General features: G+C 35.3%; 1 protein-coding gene across 4 annotated transcripts in view; it reads right to left on the bottom strand.

The window, feature by feature from the left end:
• Window positions 1-20,992, bottom strand: part of LOC114882903 (lachesin-like) — a 172,771-nt gene extending 151,779 nt beyond the window's left edge. For 3 of the 4 annotated variants that reach the window (XR_003790500.2, XR_003790501.2, XM_029200086.2), the window contains exon 1: window positions 20,399-20,992. The gene's annotated coding sequence lies outside the window, so the exon portion shown is untranslated. The remainder of the gene's footprint in view (window positions 1-20,398) is intronic. The other variant, XM_046286124.1, reaches the window with a different exon arrangement.
• Window positions 20,993-21,263: the final 271 nt, after the last annotated feature.

Here is a 21,263-nt window from a genome sequence, read left to right as displayed (position 1 = left end):
CTTGTGTTTTTTATAATATCATTAATAATGAAATGAAATAACAAGTCCAAGTACAAATTCTTCATGTTTTTGATCAATACACCAACTATTAATAAAAACAGATACCGCAAGAACGGTTGGAATTTAAAAGTTCGATTATAATTTCCATTATATCATATAACATGCAAAATCTGGCGCTGATGTAACCTCTTGCGCATAGTTTCGAACTCGGAGGAAGTTCATCCAACTTTAACTAATCTTAACCAACATCAAGAGTATACAGAAGACCGATTAGACGAGGGACGAGAGAATACGCAGAGAGAAACAGAGAAGGGAACGAAAAACTGGAGGGTGTTCGTTGCTAGTCGAGATTTAATATCCGCATAGTTCTAAACTAACTTCCACCCAATGAGCCTTCTTATTCTCTGCTCATAAATTGAAGGCTGTTCGATTTCTACGATACTCCTACCATCATCCTATTTTTGTTTCCAAGATATTTGTATATTAATAAATTTTTGAACATAATCACTTGCATATTTGGAATAATTATACTTTTTACAACTGTTAAAAGCATTATTGAAAAATTTTATTTCAAAGAGTCAAATCTATTTAGTGAGTCTTTATTTTATATTTAAATTTTATTTAAAAATTTTATTTCCAATTTCATTTTAAAGAGTCGAGTGTATTTAGTGAGTCATTATTTTATATTTCAAAAACGTGAATATTTATAGAGATAGAAGATTAAAATAAAAACCTTCAATAATAAAATGTAAGTACATATATGCATAATGATTTGTGTATTCTCTGTTAACAATAGTATATATTTTCCTGAATATAATATTATTTTTAAATCAATTTAATAGCTTCGATTTAACAGCTTTGTCATTTGGGAAATGAAAACTCAACAGTGGAACAATTAATGCCCATCCGGAGCAAATTTTTCCTATGATCGCAGTATGCGAATTTCGTCTGTGATTTAGGCTGAATGAACGCGATGATAAACGGGACAAAACGGGGAAATTTGCCTGAACAAATTACACGGAGGACGAAGGAATCAGCAGCAAAGTCAGCTCGATTCGGCTTAGCTCGGCTGGTCCGAATTAACGTCGCGTTCTGGAAATTGTTGTTCGACAATTAAAAGTGGAACGCCTACGGTCGTTCGCGTATATGTACGTACGCGAAGAAAGGAACCAGGCTACAAAAGGGTGAGAGACTGGAGAAATTCTAAAGCTGGCAAAGCCGCGGTGAATTCAGAGGTAGTCTTTAACTGTAACGGAAGCGACGTCGCCCTTCTTCGCTTTCTTCAGCGGGCACCTAAAGCCTCGTCCCACGTCTCTCGCAGACTTCATCCTCGGATAATTAAACGAAATTCATTTACATAGCTCAAGTAATACGGAGCACGGCTGCAAGACAGAGGAGAAACGGAAACACAGAGGGGACGGTCGGATGAAAAGAGACAACGCGCGGAGGATAGAAAAGGGATACGATATTTAAAGGGTGTAAAGCGTTGGAGGAGAAGCAGGGAAAAATGAAGTGCCAGGTTTATGACGCGGAATGACCCTGCTCCTTTACTCGAGGATCTGTCGCGCTCCTGCTTTTGATTTTCCCCAAGAACGTATATGTTTCTTAGAATTTCGTCGATCGAGGTTCCGACGAGGGGCAATTTGAAGATTTCATATCTATACCGACTTTGTTATGAAATACTCCCTCTACAAAGTACGCTTCCGGCGTTGGAGTTAAGTTTGATTAAGCTTGAATGTTCTTCGAACAGAGGGAAAACTGATGAAAATTAATTCAAGACTTTGCTCGAGGAAGTTTAGATTCTTTTGATTTATTTCAGCGAATTCTTTTATAATTGATTGCATTATTTCTTTGGGATTTTGAAGATAACTTCTATTGGGTAATTTGTTAATTATTAGGACCTAAATATCTCTGATATTTCTTTTTAATTTTAATCTATTGAAAAGCCCTATTTAATGAAAAATAATAAAAAATAATGAAAAATATTTTATGAAATTTATTTTTAAAAATTAATGTTTGAAATGTGTATGACTAATATTGCGTTGCATGCATGTTTGCAATAAATTGCAATTTCAAGTAATAATTTTACAATTTAAATTTTCAATTCATTATTTTGCCCTATTCAACATCATTCAAATTTTTTTTTTTTCATCGCATTTTGATTACATGACTATCCAAACTTCACGGTTTCAATCAATGCATACGACTATGTGTAATATAAAATAAATGCGATTCAGAGCTTTTAACAAAACGCTGAAATTGATAGAAAATCGTGCACATAACAGCAGAACATGTACAAAAATGTACATCGGTCAATAATAAAAAGAAATTTAGTAAAAAAATAATATTTTCCATTCAAACAATTCTATATGATAAAAATCCTACACACGGTGTTCTATATTTACACAAAACAGTTAGCAACGATCAATTTGATTTTTCGACCGAATTTAAATATTTACGTTTCCTAAATAGCCAAGATTAAACGGATTCCAAAATAAACATTTACTGTTCTCGTTCAGTGAAAACACATACAGGTCTGTTATTTCCGCAGCATGTCGATCTGTTGTCGATCAAGGACCCGGGAAACATGAAAATTTCATAAGGTAACGCGTCGACCTGGGGTGGATGAGGCCAGTCATCCCTTGATCCCAGGCAAATAAAGAGGATTTCACGAATTGGTTGATAGTACGAGCAACAGTGTACGTACAAATTCAAATAACATGTGTTGGAAACGATGTAATAGAAATTTTAACAATTATACCACTGTTATCTGCCCATTTTCAACTTGTTTAATTTCTAATAATGATATCAAAATATATAAGATACATTTTTGTCTCCTTATTGATTTCAACAATAGAGTTTCCACTACGTATTGCTAAATAAACTGCTACTCTAAAAAGCAATCACATTTCAATCTATCAAAATACAAACAAATCTTCAATAATTCTTGTCCATTTGTTAATAAAAATTTACATTCTCAATGGTTCTCAGTAAATTGAAAAAAAAAGAGTACATTTTATATTGATCAAGTAAAAAGCATTGAATAATTAGAAAAAATAATTACGATAACGTTATTGATACAAAACTACATGTGAAAAGCTGAACATTTTCTATGGATCGTTATCAGTGAAACACCTAACCAATTTTTGCTCGACGCTATTAGTAGTTCTAAAGAGTTTCAAAAAGTAACAAGACCAAAAGGAAGTTATCTCCTAATGGCAATCATTGACGCGGAAAGCTTAAGATAAGTGTTTTTCCCTAAATCGATGGAAAAAAACGATCGATCAATTCTTCGCCCTATTCTTCTACCATGGACAGCAGCTCGTCAAGTTGCTGCAAGTCATCAACCATAGTGATGGATCTGCGTGTATTTTTTATCCGGGAACAATGTACCGAGAACAAAGGATCCAAACTTCTACTTCGAGATACCGACGGTATCAAAAATTTCATCGTGAATGTAATTCTATTGTGTCACTTGAAAATTTTCAACAAATGTACAATCTAAAATAAAATACTATTAATATATTAAAATTATTTGAATTTTGTTCTTATAAACTTATCACCTTAACACTGTCCCTATTCATCCCTGTTCTTTGCACGTAAGGATAAAAAAGTTTATACAAGTTAAATTTTCTCAAAACTCTTTTCTAACCTTACCTTAAAGAAATCCTATGTTACACGTCAGGGTGCCAACAAGGTAACTATGTTACAAGATGACCTTTTTATAGGATACACGAAAACTTTCGCGAGTGACTGTAAATCCTATCCAATGTTATCGAGAAATCGTTCAGAAATCGTCTTCTCGATCTCGACAGTCGAAATTGATAAAAGCTACAAACGAAACGATGCAATGCAAACATTCCGACGTGCCAATAGAGGGGTGAAGGGCGAGAGGCTAGGGGCGAGCGTGAAAGGAAAAAAATTCGAACACTTCGCTAGGTTTGAGGCACGGCCTGAACGCAAGGCTTTACAAGCTGCAGGGCATCTGCATAGTCCATTGTTGTCTCGAACAATAAAGGCCAACCGGATCCAGGATCACCCGTGTTGCTGCTGTGCGTTTAATCTTTATACTTGCAGAGTGTTCGAAGGACCGGCACGGAATAATTGAACAGGCTCGTTTCTGTCGTCGCGAAACAAAACTGCGCGAAACTGTTCTGTCCTCTGTGCTCCATTCGTCACGTGTAATGTTACATTCATTATTTCATTAATTCTCCATTACCTATAATAATATTCTTCTTTCGAGCTTCGTACAGTTCAATTTTGAACGAGATAACGAACCATACTTTATTATTGATCAAGCTTAATTGCCGACTTCATTAGCTTCTTTTAATTATTGATGATATTAATCAACTTGACTTGATGGACTAAGAGCCTGACTGTATTTAGGGCAGCCAACATTTTTAACATTTTTCATATTTTTAATTAAATTCCAAGGCTTCAGGAAATTTTGATAAGAAAATTTTTTAATTACCAGGGTGTTAGGGTGAAAGTTGTAATTATCAAATTTGCGAGCCGACTAATTTGTGTAAAATCGTCGTGTTACGACAAGCTATGCTGCCTATGGCCACTTTTGTCTGAAATCGAGGATCGAGAATACTTAAGGTTCATTGTGAGGGAAGTATGAGTTCAGCAATAACTGAAACTTGCAAGTTGGAGAGGGCACGGTGAAGTAGCTTCTCACAGTTCGACCCTCGGCTACGTTGGTGTGAGCGAGGGTTCTGCAAGGAAGCAGAAGGTACCCGAAGGCGATGGTAAACCGAAACAGTTTCACCGACGAAGGCAGTTCGTTTTATGTTGACACGGGTAAATGCTGAACGTTCGTCTTGGTTATAGTTTCGATAAGGCTCGCCGAACTGACACCTCGTTCAACACTCCCTTGTGATTTCTCATCGTTCCTTCGTGCGCTGCTAATTTTGATACGTTGCTCCTTCGGGAAAAGATAGGCTATTATCTGAACCATTTAGATTTGTTGGAACATCGCTAACACTTTAACGTATTCGCTGCTAATATTCAATTGAACATCTGTCTATCACAGATCACATTTTATCTTTTTTTAGATAAAATAATGAAAAATAAATTAATGTAAATTTATATTTCACGCGTTAATAGTATATTATGCTATTTTTTAAATGATCTGTTAGAGAAGGAACACGGACCCGTCTGCTTTACTCGTCGCGTTTGACATTTTATTGACTTATACTACTGAAATTTTAATGCCTGCTGCTGTGTACGAATTCTTACAAAATTAGCTCGCGTTGTAACATATATTTCATTGCTAAATATAAAAATTGTTGTGAAAATGTGGTAAGTTTCTGAATTCAGTTGGACGGTAATGGATACTGAAAAATCAGTAGTAAAACTCAATAAAATGTCATACAATGTCATACACTTTGTCAACCCTACGTTTGAAAATAAATCTAAAGTAATTTTTATGCATAAGGAGAAAGGAAATTGCGTTCCTATCATTTAAAACCTTCAACCTAACAAAAATTTAACTTCTATAAGAATCTATTTCTCAAATATTCTAATTATATTATTCAACCCTAAACAAAACTTTATCATTCAACCCTATTTCCTTTCATACAAAGACCATCAGTTATAAATATCGACCATTCACGGATGAATAGGTTCCAATAACGAGAAGTACCTCGAATTAGAACGATTATAAATTTCAGATCCGCACAAAAGGGAAACTCATTTAGAAGAAAAATTGGCAAGAGTCGCGTATGCTTTGACGACGAATAAAAAAAAGACGTCCAGGCATACAAATTGAAATGGAATCGTTTTACGCGGCGCGAGGGTAGGTAGATTTGTAACAGCGTCCAAGGGAAGACCGAAAGGTATTCGAGAACTGATATGCGGCATGCTTGACTCGCAACAGACAGTGAATGATGAGTGCCGACCGATCCACTCTTCGTTGCACAGAGAACAGCAACGGCTCCAATGAAACTCTTGCCCATTCATTACGGCTGCCTATATTGTGACATTTCACGGTGACGTTGGCTATTAGGCATTCCGACGAAATGGATTTTCCTCATTTTCCAAAGCTCCTTCGAAACCGATTCCCGTCTAAATATCAAAGATTAAATTTCGCTCCAAACTTTGGTAAACCCGGTGACATGAAATGCTCCTCGCAACGGTGTGAATTAAAAGTGTTAAATCACTTTGCAATATATCTTAAGTTATATCTTTAGACAATTTTTAGAATTCTTTTTCTTTTCTGTTTTTTAAATAATTGCCGTGTTCAAAATGAAAAATTTCAAGAACAATTTCATTGACCAAGCGAAAACGAAGTAAAGGAAATATAACAAAAATTGATATTTCTTTGAAATCTGTGTTTTTGATATATCGAAAAAGCGATACAAAGGGAACAAGGGAGATACGTTAAAATGCGGTCTAACGACTGAGAAAACGTAAATAACTGCTATCAAAGACACGTATGTAAAGCAAACGAATGACCGATATCGGGGAACGAATGGCAAAAGAGGTATCGAATCAATTGTAGATAACCGATAGAAATACGCGATGCGGCTGGTTGAGTTGTAGCGGACAGTGAGTGATTGGTAGCGGACGGTCCTGAAAGTTCGTTTGGCAAACGGGCCACAGGGTAACCGACTGGTGAAATTTCGTTTATTCATTGCACACATTTCCACAACAATATCTGTATACCAAGCAATTCTACAATTTACCGTATTACCGTATCAACTCGCTTTTTCCGCTACCGTATTACGTGAACCTTCCAACCGATCTTCAAAGTATGAAAATGGTCGCAAATAAAATTGTCGAATCGACAGAAATGCAATGTTGTGCAACGGCACCGACTGGATATTTAGAATTGAATTTTTCAAATGTTAATTTTACTCTATCTAGGTTTATTCTGAAGCATTTGGCGTTATTAAAATATTTTATTTAAAAGGGTCGTACATGGTAAATGGTCGAATAAATTAATTTTTGTTTCACATATTTCGATAGATACACACCCCACGAACATCCCTATATAGTTTTAGGACGAAATTCGAAAAATTAACGGAAATTAGCAAAATTTCAAAGTATTTCTTTATACATCCGCTATTTTATTATTTTCCAAATTTTTTAATTCCTCTACGCGATGTAATAATCAATCATATGTAATTTATCAATTTCCTTGGCTTCCTTGTGCAACGTTTGTTTACAGGCAATCGTTTCAAAATTGTGTACACCAGGCACAATATTATCAAAACTGTTAAAAATATTTTTTATATCTTCTCTAATACTGATAATTTATATATCATAAAACAGAAAATTTTCATATTATGTTAGTTACTTAAAAAAAATTCTCAAAAATATATCTTTATTTTCTGACCATTTACCGTGTATGTACAACCCCCTGAACAGTAAAACGATATTTTGTAACATGAAAATTATATAGGGATACATAGGTGGTTACGAATTCAAGGTGGGGAAACTTGGCAATGGTCGATGTGAAAAGATTTACAAATACCCGGAGACCTATCCTGTACAGGCATCAAATTTTCATTGGAAGGAAATTCAGCAGAAATTTAGTAAGAGATTCCGAAGGAATTCAGACTATTATTACAGCGGAGGAAGTTCGCCGTTTTCGAGCATAGTGCCGTTCGAGTGTGAACTACAAGAGGAATATTAGACGATGGTTACCAGAAGAACGGACGATAAAAGTCGTACGAGCGGATCTAATTTGGCGGGGTGGAAAGAGCACGCGAAAATTGAGAGTTCCTCGCTGGATATGTATACGCGAACAGGGTCGAAGAACACTTCTATGGTATTATACAGGTCGTATCATAATATATGGACATAATTTCCAGTGGTGAATTCAACACGTATACTTTATCCACTCTATATGGAGGATAAATACAGTCCTGTTATTTTATAACCATTGATAACACACAAAAAATAAAGAACGAGTACATGTTACGAATAATTAAAATTAAGACCAATTTTAATAATTCTATTTTATATATCTTAAGTTTTTATAAATCCAACCCGTGATTGTAAATAATTTATAGCTCTCAATGTTAACATCTTAAATATTCGTAATTTTCCTATAAAAGTTACCTATTTAATATCTTAATTCTACTTTCTGTGACATGCTTCTTGAAATGATAGGAAATAAGTATATTAAATATTTTTGTAGCAGCCGCACGTATCTCGTTTCAATGCTACCATTCTGCGTTTACATTGTTCGCAATCGTATGAGCTCGATTGTTTAACGCGTGCTATTTACTAGTGGTACAGAAAACAGAGCGCAAGAAAATCCAGTAAAAGTTCACTGCATTTGCGTGGGAATTCAATAGTCTCGCAAATGCATATTCGATTATACGAACGATTTATTCTGTTGCACGGAACGCGAGAAGTGTAAACGAAGAGACTACCAACGATCGTTACCGATCCGACCAACCGGAAAACAATTTTCATAATTTTCTACTAACCTACAGAGTAAACTGCCACTTCCATCTACAGCAAAACGGTATTCATACAAATTCGAAACGATTCAGAAATAAATTGAAAGAGTAAAACTTTGTAAGCACAGATTTTCAGAAAACTAATAATAATTATATAATTTATTCTGGGATGATGAATCTCTAAGACAATAAATAATTTAAATTGCATTCTTTTGTTCTTATTTTATAAATTTTAAACTATTCTTTCAGATATTATTTACAAATACGTGAAACAGTTTCTTCTGTAAATTTAAGCTTTGCATAAGTTTCATAGATCTGGATTGTAATTATCCCCCTTTTGTTGTTGAAATATTATTACCGTATGCGTCTTCGTACATAATATAATTTGTGGTTTTAGAGAGGAAGCAACATCACTACTCGTAATTAAGTGATACACCACTTGATTTGGTGTTGCAGGAAGGCAAATGACACTAAAGCTGGGTAATAAAATACACCTTATGGTGCCTCGAGTAAACTCGCCTCAATAAATGACATCAACTTGCTGAGAACTTAAAGACAACACACGCCACGACGAGAAGATTAAAACGAAGTAGATATATTAAGAATTAATCTTACGGTTATTTAATAATAAGTATTATATTATTTAAAGCGATACGACATTAGAATAATAACGTTGAAAATCTTTAATAATCAATGCCATTATGTCATCAACATTTTACAAATCTCTTTTGCAAATAAAAGGCAGAAAGAAATAAAAATGTTTTTAGAATCCTCTGTAATTATTCCATTATTTTATAGTGCAACATGACACGTAACATAAAAACATTGAAAAAAACTTTCACAAAGTTTCGTAAAGAAGCAAAAGGGAAGTCAAAATTTTACACAGCGTGACATAACAGACGAATGGAATTAATTACTGAAACCGTGCCCTTTGTGAAAAACTACTTTACTGAAGAGGTAAAAAATCTCAGCAAAAGTGACGAACTTTAAAACTGTAACAAGGTGCTCAGGTGTATTTCATGAAACTGCGGTAGGACGTCAGTGTAGTGAAGAGAAAAGTGTCTTTGAAGTATAAAATAACTTTTGTTAGCGGGATTAATCTATTTGCACTCTGCATTTAACTAAAGTTAGAAAAAATGAAAGGATATTACCTTAACATTTCTTTTTGATAAAATTGTCCAAAATAAAAAAGAATTTTAACAACAAATTATTATAAATTTCCACTATAATCCTCGAATACTTAAAGCACCAATATCAATTATGAAGAAACAAAAATAAACGGATCTTAATGGTTAAGTGTTCCTATTAAAAGTCAGTAATACCCGTACTGTCAGTCTCCGTAAGTAGTATAAGTCAATGATTCACGCCTGAACCCTGCTTCACAGTGAAATGGATCAAGATTAATACCCCAACGTCTCGTCAAATAGTGTTTTAATTTTTTACAAAATTTATTCAGTATTTGATATTAACTTTTTGGAATCATAGATAATAAAAATAACGAAATATTTTTAAAATAATAAATAAAATTTATCAAAAATAAAAATACTATCTGACAAACTTTAGCAAAACGTAGCAGAACAAAGTTATTAATAAAATCATGAAATTAAGTCACTACTTTCAAAGAAATTGAAAAGTGGCATTTTTAATTCTGAATGGAATGAAGCTGTGTAACCTATGCGCGATGCAATTTCGAATGCAAACCGATGCATCCGGTCGCGGCTAATAGCAACGACAATTATACAACGATCCATATTTAACAGCATCCATGAAAGAGGGGTATGGGTCGCGCTGTCGAAGCGCAATTCCCGGGCCAAAATCCATGAGCAAAACAACATATCAAACGTCCATTCCACGGCTGAAAAATTTCAGCGTAGCTGCAACATACATTCCACGCGTGCAGTCCTCGAATGTCTGCCGGTCAGTTTTGCGGCCGACGAGATCCGATTGATTCGTCCGATTAACGTTCTGAATATCGTCGCCACGGTGGTCGCGGATGACCATTTGGCGAAACTTCACCGTGGTTTCGATCTACCTTCCGTCCGCTATCTGCTAGCGTGTGTGCGCGCACGCGACCCTTCCGTGTATCCCCCCTTTCGCCGCAAATCGGTAAACCAACCGAGCGCGGAGATCGGGTTAGAATACGCGAATCGACGTCGAAGCACGACCCGGCGCAGCGGTAACGAGGGTGTCACGTGGGCATCGCGAAAAAATTACGTAAATTAGCGTGAATTGCGGGACGAATGGTGGTGTGCACGCTGTTGCCGAGAGGAGAGGAGTGGCGTTTACCATTCTGAGAGGAACGAGATCGTGCCCTCAGCAACACGAGCATTGCATGGCAGCCAGGGAACAGGGGCGGGTTGCCACTGGAACTGTGTGTGATTGATGAGGCAGTGATAGCGACGGGTCTGCACTCGACACCTCGCTACTGCCACCAAACAATGCATATTCATCGGACGTATAAATAATGCCTGTTTAATACATAAATATACATTAACGCGCGCACCCCCTCCCTACTCCTATCATACTTGCAACACTCAGCAACCGTCTCCTCTGATAATCTTCGACCTTACTGCTAACCACCCGTCGCTTCCAACCACCCTAAGCTTCGTCGCTCGACACGCATTCCCCTAGTCGATTTTTATGAGAACTCCGGGGATTGTTCTTTGAATGACGCACCCCGTGGACGGTGACAAATGTGACGGAAAGGATAAATGGATGTTTAAAGTCGACCTCGGGATTTGTGTATCCTCATGTGATACCCGTAAAATGTGGAGAAAATAAATCCTTGCCTAATAATATGTGTGCTTTCCGAAGATACGGGGAAGAGGTGAAATGTCACCCTTTCGATTATTCATATTTATTTTAATCAAAGTTCGTTACTTCTGCGAATGTTATGTTATTCCCTGTCGAATGTTCAGCGAGATGCACATTCGAAGCATCGAATGGGTCACGTTGTCAGTGATGATTGATCGCCTGTTTGAACGAAACATGTCCTTTCTTTCAAATTGAAAATTAATTCACGGCTTTTAGCGCTGAACTTTCGAAACATTACTCCGCTATTGATTTTCTATAGAAAAGAGCTAACGTCGCTACTGTTCGGGACAACGGAAAGAAAATTTGTCTCGTCGTAAATTTAAATGAACCGTACCGCACGATTTAAGTTCTGATACTATCGAACGGATTCGATCCTTTTTATCTAATCTTATCGCAGTAAGTTAAATGTCTATTTGTCATCAGTCCTCATAAATAAACACGTTCATTGACATAAAATAAAAATTTTCTATGAAAAATAATAAATGTATAAATTAGTTCAGCATTAATTATTTTTTAAATTTCAATATTCTCCCAGCATAGAAAAGTAATTCAAGTATTTACAAAACCATGCAAACCATTACCAAGCTTTTGCTTTTATGCATTATCGTAGCTTGTGTGCAATCAATATTTTACAACGGATCATTATGTTCGCGGTTGTTACGCGACAGAATTTTGGTGCCAGGTAATCACACTTGCTACACAACGAACATTTTACGACACGATACTATAAACACTCTTTGCATGCTTATGCTCGACACTTTACCACTGCCGCTTAATAATCCCTCTTAGCACACAGTCGACCCTTAGCATGTGATTATAGTTACTCTGTCCCGAGGCAAAGGGTTAAGTAAGCGTGACCTTTCTCCGTGTTAAACACGTGGTAGCGTTAATTCAATGCAACTTTGATAAACAAAGTACAGTTGAGGTGATAATGATAAGGGTTACAGTAGTGATAGCTACAGAAACTTTTATCTATTTGTTTTAAAGTTTATAGCATTTTGTCAACTATTTTTATTCAAATTTTAGTATGTAATTAAGTGAAAAGTTTGTGCACCTTTCTATTTAGGAGAATTTAAAAAAATGATTAATTATTCTATAATTGTAGTTTTAGAATATCAGTGATGATTTCAATAGCCAATTAATTAATGGTCCAAAACTAGGAACCGAAATGTCATAAGAAATTAATTTTTGTTCTGTTTCTCTACTCAAAAAGGCTAAATTCCTTTGATCAATACAGTTAATTTCACTCGAACAAGGGAGTTTGCAATTTTTGTTTCATAAAACGAAGACTGGAAACTGTTCTGTTCTGGAAACGCGATCGCTGTTACGGCGAATGAAAATGAACTGAAGATAACCGGCTGGCCGTTAATTGAATAAATACCTGTTACGCAAACACTGCGAGGCCAAAAGTTTCTCCAGTCATTATTTCCGTAGCGCAACGAAGCCCCGAAAGCTCGGGGAACTTCTACATCTTGATAGACCGCGCAATATATCCAACTATTCGAAACATCCGGAAACAAAATCTTAATAACGAAACTTATTTCAGAAAGCGTAACATCGTGAAAACAGTGTCGGTGGAACGGACTCGATAACCGAGGCGAGTTGAACAACTAAAAATTCTGTACCAACCGAACAAGAATGCGTAACAGCGGAAATCAAGGAAGATTTGCACCGGATGAAATCAAGACGGATACGGATTCTCGTTATCGGGTTCATACGCCTCGCTTCAATTAAATTCGCTGCCGAGAGAACAATAATTGCTTCGAGTTGCATTCTCGCCGTCCAATCGTTTCGTTGCCCTATCTTCTCCTCTCGTTTCGTGAATTTTCCAGGAGAACTCCCGTGCCACTTCTAATTAGACTTATACCAAAAACGAAACTTTCTATAGATACTGAAGCCCCGCTAATGGGGCAATAAGTTTTAACAAATGCTTCAAGGATGAAAATGAATCCCTCCAAAAGATTCAAAAAAGTTATCAGTTTAGGTGTTTTTTTAAGGATTTTTAATATGTAAAAAAATTTGAAGTTCAATGGGCAAACACCTTTAGTTTAATAAGATTTTAAATAAATTACTATCATAGAAATATCACAGGAAGATGGATATAGAAATTAATGGAAAAATTAATAAAAAGGAAGGTTATTACTAAATCTTTTTACCGAATCACTAACCACGTTATAGTTACCATAAAAAATGATGTTAAAACAGTTTCAGTCTTTTTAAACGACGCTATACATTTATGAAATTATTATAATCTACATCAAAATGAATTCAACGGTCTATAATATCACCACTTCTTAGTGGATGGTCAGATAAGTAGAATATGACCGTATGAAGTCAGACATGTGGGCTACGGGCAGTATGTGGTCAGACAAGTGAAACGAGGGATTTAAATACCAATTTTATTATTATACGAATTGCTAATTAATAGACATTCAGATTTAATTAACAATACAATTAAGAGCTTTATACATTTAACTTGATTTTATATCGATAATTCTTCCTTTTATGAAATCCAATAAAGTGAACTTTTAAATTCATTAATATATTTATTACACAATATCCGATAATTTATGAAGATTATTCGTTTATGATTGAAAACTGAAATATTCCAGGTACGAGATTCAATTTATTGGTTAATACAGCACGATTTGGTCAATGTTATTGGATTTATACAAAATCCATTACATAATTAGCCCCTTTGCCTTTGACTAAAGTACAGGAATTTACATGAACTGAATAAATTCTGGTAACTTTTCATACTTCAAATTGATTGAATGTATGCTATGTAATTTTCAGTTAATTAACTCAGTAAAGGGTTAAGATTATGTATCAATGAATTAGTTAATTCTAAAGAAACAAATTGAATTTTTATGAGTTCCAATGTCTAAAGAAATAAAAAAATAGAAAAGTAATACAAATAGTAATCACATAGCACGAAATTACGAATCTATTAATTAACTGAACGTTCTAATCACTACCCCTTCATTTTTTCTATTCAATCTATACAAATTGGAATCACTTTTTCAAAATGCTCACTGAATGAGTACTCCCGAAAACATATTCACAAGGAATCAACAGACAGAAAATTGCACCATGGACGAAGTTAATAACAGCAAGATTAGCTGACGGACAGTCAATCAACGTTATTGCATCCGCGTGCTCAACGTCGAACTTCCGGCGGAAGGTCGATTCTCCCAGGCTATGAGATATTCGTGGGTGATTTTCAAAAGCGAAACGAACGTTTCCCACAGATTTCCTCCTTCTACCTATGAATTTCAACAGAGAAAGGTGCACTTGCTGTTCTCAAAAGAACCAGACCAGTTGCATCGTCGATGGTAACGGACTGTGGTTTTCAACACAAATGTATAGATATATTTAGCTTTACCATGAACAAGAGGTCAACCAAGATATAATTATTTCAATATTTAAATTAGGATACCACATTACATTTCATTCGATCAATATATAATTTGAGTATTAATAATCATGATAAATATTTCATGCTTCACTGATAATATCCAATAAATTGATGTGTAATCACCAGTTTTGATTAGAGAATGAATTCACGCTTAATTCCACACCACGTTATTACCTAAATCCATTTCCGAATAATTTTATACTGCAGTTAATTAAAGCGACGAAAATTTCAGCCGGTCCGAGTACTTTTTCGAATAGTTTTCTGAGGAAATTAAAACAAAAGGGAAAAAGTAATGTTTGCGAGAACAAGGGATCAATTAAAGCCAGTTTCCATAAAGCACGAACCATGAGATAGGAAAGGATTCTGTTGTGGGACATGCATATGCATCTGTTCACATATTTGTGCGTGACGTCGCGTTCAAAATTGTCTTGTTAGAATAGCACACGTGCAATTGAATTTGCAAATATTGGGCCACATTCCCTCTAACAAACACTGCCAACGATCAATTGCATGTTACATTTCTTCAAATTGAATTATTCTTCAATTATTGAACATTCGCGTGATACGGAACAATAATTCAGAATTAATAATATTACAATTTTTATAATACAAATAGAGACTTGAAATTGAAATTAAAAAATTGTTGTGCGAAATTATGTTTAAACTGATTTCATTGCTGAGGTATGAAAATTAAAAGGAAAATTCTAAAATGCAGTTTTCCACAATCCAGTTATATGAATTAGATAAATTGTAGAAGAAAATTCTGTACCATTTAATTCCACTGTATAATATTTTTCACGTGTGCATCGGTGTATCGGTGCACTTGTAAAATGCACTTAATGTTTTAACTTTTAATTTTCTAATATTGTACCCTAATTATTTCATTATACAGAAATAAGAAATTTACGGATACATTTTTTTAAAAAGTGCATTTGTAAGTGCATCGATGCACTTTTGCGAAAAATCATATAGTGAAATTTTAAAGCAGTAAAGATTTCTGTTTACACCTAACTTCCAAGTAGTAATTATTTAAGTTAAATTTTGGATATTCTATTTTTATTTTTAGAAAAATATTAAATTATACAGCACAGTTTTGTACGAACAATTCGTGCTTTTTATCGTAAGACTAGTATTCCACAAAAAATAGGTCGCTCCACTTTCCCTGAAACAACCCCTATATCTCGAGATGCATCTAGCCCCAACGAGATATGTCCTTTTCGTTTCACCTCTATCATAGAGTTCTACGTTTTACCAAGTTTCTAGCTTTAAACTCAGAAAATTCTTTTAACGAATATCAGCAGTGTAAGAAAGACACAGCTTTCAAGCTTTGCGCTCGTTTCTTGGAATAGCGAGAAATTGCCCAGGTTCTCGTGTTTTAAATGCGCTCATTAACGTTGTATTCTTCGAGAAAAATTTGTATTGCAGCGAAAAATGAAAACGAAATCGTGTCTGATCGAGGAAAGTTCGTTTTGTAGGTGATTGCATCAGTAATTTTTACGATTCAATAAAAATGAACAGAATTTAATTAAAGAATAAATAAAATGAAATACTGAACATTGAAAGAACGAATTTATGGATTTTCTAAAACATTTGCAACGAATTAATGAATATTCGTTAATGAACAACTATAATCCTGTCTAATAAATAAAAGATTAATATTAAATATATATCAGAAATATTTTCATTCCCCTTTGAAATGTTTTCCTTCCTGCTTTCAATCCCACCCAAAACTGAGAATACCTTGCTAATCGAATACATATTCGTATAATTCAGGAAACCGCCCGAGCCCGTAATTTCGGATACCGGCGCACCCTTACCTAACAGGTACGAAATCGGCCTAAAAAGCACCAAAAGATTCATAGATAATACGAGGCAAATATCTAGAATATCATCTCCTAACGATTCCCTGATCAATTAGGTTGCTACGCCGTGGTATGGTAATAATTGCACCGGTCGAAAAATAGAGTGGAAACAATCTAACACGTGTAACGCGTCAGGTGGAGACGAAGACAAAGCATGCCACGAGACTGGCGTGCAGAATTACGAGAAGATCGCGTGCTAAACGATTTTCCTCTTTGCCTTCTCTTCTCTCACCCTTTCCCCTTTTCATCGTTCACGATTGCATCATACCGCAAGGAAAACGAGGCGAAGGTTCAGAAATGCCTCAAATTACACTGATACGTTTGGTAATGAGCATTACATTGGAGTATTAGAAAAATCGCGTGCGTGAACGTAATACCAACTCTGAAATTGGAAAATTAATTTTCTCGTAAAACGGTGAATAATGTTCCAGAAGGAAGTTATATAGGTACTTTGAAGAGAAATTTAATTCGAGCGAAAATAAGGGAAAAAAGAATTGCCAAGGAATAAGTTATCAAGTAGAAAGGTAACCGGACGACAGAGAAATATTTCTTACCTCTTCATCAACGGTACAAGAATCGCGTGGCATTCAAAGATGCATGCATTTCATTCATCACAACCTTAATGACCCCCCTCTGGTAAATTAATGTCCCTCTGTGCTCTATCGAAACGCACACAGCACTCGTTTGTCTTCTTAACTATGTTATTATCGTTTGACTTTATTCAGAATACAGTGGAAATATTTGAAGGTGTACTTCAAGATTTACAGTCACTCATAGAAGTATTTATACGTTCCATGAAACGGTTGTTTTAATTAAAATAAATTAAACAAACTAAATTTATTACTAAATTTATTTTGTAATACGAACTAAAATATCGAATTAAATTATTTTTTTCATGTTTCCAAAAAAAAGGGTTACAGAAAAGGATTGAAACGTAAAATTTAATTTGAGATATACAAAGACCTTTATAAGTGACTGCACTTTCATAAATATTAACGATCAATGTTCAATAAAGTTACAACTAAGGTTACCGTAAGAGACTTCTACACGATTTATACAATATCTCATTATTAAAGCAGTTTCACGTTACTTTTATTTAATCTTGCATATTTTATTTTATCTCATGTGCCGCGCATTTACCATGGTCTCGTTTATGAAAGAGAAAAAACAATGTGCTCCACGAAGTGAGCATGAATCAATTTTATGCCTTTCAGACCCGATGCATGACATGTAAAATTCTTTGGAAACAATGGAACGATGTCGTATCATTCACTATCTACGACAGCTAGCTTTTCGTTGCTGTAATAAAAAGGGACATCTTCGTTCTATTTGTAAAATAAAATTTTCAAAAATAAACGTTCTTATCCTCCCAATAATTAGTAAATAACGAATATGACAATAAAACAAGGTACATCGTCTAAAATCAGATACTCAAAGTTTTTAATTGAACGCTTGAAAAAATTGCACGAACAACACGAGTTACTAATACAGTAGAAAATAATTGAAAAACGCGATTAAAGCTGTCGTTGGCAATTCTAATGGAGAGGAAAGAAGCAAATAAGAGACAAGGCAAAAGTTCATTGTCACTGCTAGTATAGGGGCGGTATCGTTTTCCTTTTTCCTTTTTCCTCTCTTATCCGTGATGCATTACATTCTGCAGCAGCGGTGCGCGTATAATGCACGACGAACCTTCGAGACCCAAAAAAGAAATAAACAAACCCCTTAACTGAAATCAGGAATGTGAAGTGGATGGTAGTTTAAAACGATTCTCTCCTGCCTTCTTTTTTCCCTCTTTCTCTCTCCCTCTTTCTTTTCATCCCTTTCCTTATGCCGTCCAATACTCGCATTCTGCTCGTTCTTCCTTCGCCTTGGACCCCGTCAACTACACCCTTTTCTATGTATCAACGTATGTTTTCACGTTCCTGGTGATCTTCGTGCAACTTTCGCGATCCTTTACGCGCGAAACTTATGGACTCTGATATTTGTATACCCTTCGTGGTCAGAAAACTATGCGCCACGAAAACCTCGAGCGGCATACAAATGAAACTTTGAATCTTTTATCCTGTTCACGAATGTATTTTCTCGACAGATAAACAGAGAACTGTTTTAATAAAATTTTTGACAAATTTTAGTGAGAATTGTTTATCTTTCGTTGATGGGAGTGAACAATTTTTAACAAGGTCAAAGTTGTTTTATTAGAATAAATATCCCGTTTCTTTTTTCTTTTTACACGTCGAATATCGCGAGTTTTGTTAGCAACAATTGTTCTAATTCTAAAAAATTTGAAAAATTCCAAAATATTTTTCAAAAAATCCTCATATAAAAAACAATAATACAAATCTATTATAGTTCAAAGAAATTCTACTCTGTGAAAATTACTATGGTTGCAAAATTTGAGAGCTATAAATGTGTTTGAATGGCTGTAAATTTCAATCAACCAATATTTCGCGTCGTATTTGAAACGTTTCTCTTCTGTTCGTCCTCTTTTCTGTTTTAACATCGGTGATTTAGGAGCAAAGGGAGTAGTTAAACCGGCCGATAGTACACGTTACGATACATAAATTCAATCTTGAAAGTTTATGGTCATGTATCAGTAAAATTGTTTCAATATCGGTTTCGATTTCTGTAATAGTATCCCGTGACGAATGATAGGTGAATGCATGCTGCAAACCGATAAAGATTCGATATCGTTTCATAGCTTCAATTGCTTTATGATGTTACACCGAGAAAATTGATTCCAGTTTTCTTTTACGAATGAATTCATCAGCCATTTTTATTCTTTATTTTTGTCAATATCGTTATCGCAAAGATTTACTAGATAAAATGGGTGTAACGAACACGTGTGAAAAGCTGTTTGCAATTTTGAAATCTGCCAAGTGATAAAAATGCTAGAATGTTGGAATTAAAAACTATTCGCCAATTGATATAATATTGTTAAATTGAAGAGATAGGATTAGTTTTAAAATAATTCTGCATTCTGTTCGAAAAAGAAAAGGACTGCACGTTGTAATTTTACATACAGAAAGAAACTTCTGAAGAAAATAAATAAGTACTTGCCCAAATTCAAAGTAATTCAGAGATTGTATTGGTAAATTTTGTATAAGAACCGAAAAACAATGATGATTCAAATTTTATATTAATGATTCTTCGATCAAAGTTATCGTTAATTAAAATATTTGCTTATGTTACAGTAAAAGAGTGAAATTTACTAAATGTCTGTATAAAATGAAAACTTAATTACACTTCATTTAAACAAATTTACGAACATTTAGTTATATCAAGTAAAGTAAATACACATGAGAAATATAAATCTTTTTGATGTTGTAAATTCAAATTATTAACGATCTCACTTTGACATTATAAACTAGAAATAAATATGTAATGCACTCCTGAGTCCGAAAATAATTAACTACAAATTTAACATTCACAAACATGCGTGGCACATTAAATTGATAGTTCATATAATTGGTGTGCACATCTGTTAGTAAAAGCGTTCATTTAATATTGATACATTTTTATTAAATCATGCGTAGAAATATATATTCCCAGCAATAAAAATGTAAATTTCATTGTTGGTGAATATGTTTATTTATCAAATTAATGAGCGTAATATGTTCACTAAATTAACACTTATACTGTAACATATACATCATATTTTCAAATTCAAAATTAATTGAAAAAACCCGTTTTCTAGAAAACCCTTACAATCCCTATAATTTTATATAATTATGTTTTGGAGCTTCGACAACATACGCTCTGAAATACTGAATTATAAAATAAACCATGATGATCAAAAATCACAAATACGCGATACCATCCGTCAAAACAGAAAAATAAATAAAAATCACCGACGCATTTAAGATAAAAGAATCTTAATCTACACTTACCTTATCGAAGAGCTCCCGGGGATCCCGAATTCCTGTCCGCAACCCCTACAGCAGTCGCATTCTTTATCCCTTCACCGGTTCCCGATGCACCTTGAACACCTTTAGACACTCCACGTCGTCGTCCACGTAGTATCACACTAAAAAACACGTGTCCCGTTAACTGCGTCTTTCTACCATGTCCAAGTCCGTCTATGAACTAAGAGCCGTACGAGCGAAGCGAGCAAGGACGCATGTCGCGACGAACTGAGCCAGGTGAATAATGTACGAATAAACCGTAACCGACCCGCGTGTTTATATTCTCAAGGTAGAAGTACGTAGCACTAATCACATTCGAGACAAACAAAGACGGAGACCGGTGTACGAATTGAAAAGAAAATAATTCACCGACCATGAACATCAAAGATTTATGAAGATTTATGAAGATTTATTTCAACGTCGCGAACTTTAAACGACGACACTATTTTATCATTGATCCTTTCGTTAAAGATCGAAAGGGTTGACCGATCGAAAGTACTTCGAGCACCGGCGAAAAGACGATCACGTGGCTTTTCGAACGACTCGCCGTGACCCGCAGCCGACGACAATACCGTAACACCTTCTCGGCGACCCGTCGAGAACTGCGTTCGCCACGACTCCCCACCCAACGTTTTAGGGGCAGGACGGCCGACGTCTCTAGCCCGACGCGACGCGCGGCGTCGCTCCGCCTCCACGTGCAACTACCTGCACCCCTCCGGGTTTTACGCTTCTTCCTTCACCGTTTTCCACCGGCCCGCTTCCTCTTCGTTCTTCTCCTGTCCTCGCCGCGTCCGATCGTACCACTTCACGCCCGCGTCTCTCCCTTGAGAACACCCGGAGCACCCTTCTC

Source organism: Osmia bicornis, chromosome 1, assembly GCF_907164935.1.
Source record: "Osmia bicornis bicornis chromosome 1, iOsmBic2.1, whole genome shotgun sequence".
NCBI classification, from domain to species: domain Eukaryota; kingdom Metazoa; phylum Arthropoda; class Insecta; order Hymenoptera; family Megachilidae; genus Osmia; species Osmia bicornis.
This window is presented reverse-complemented; position numbering and strand designations above follow the sequence as displayed.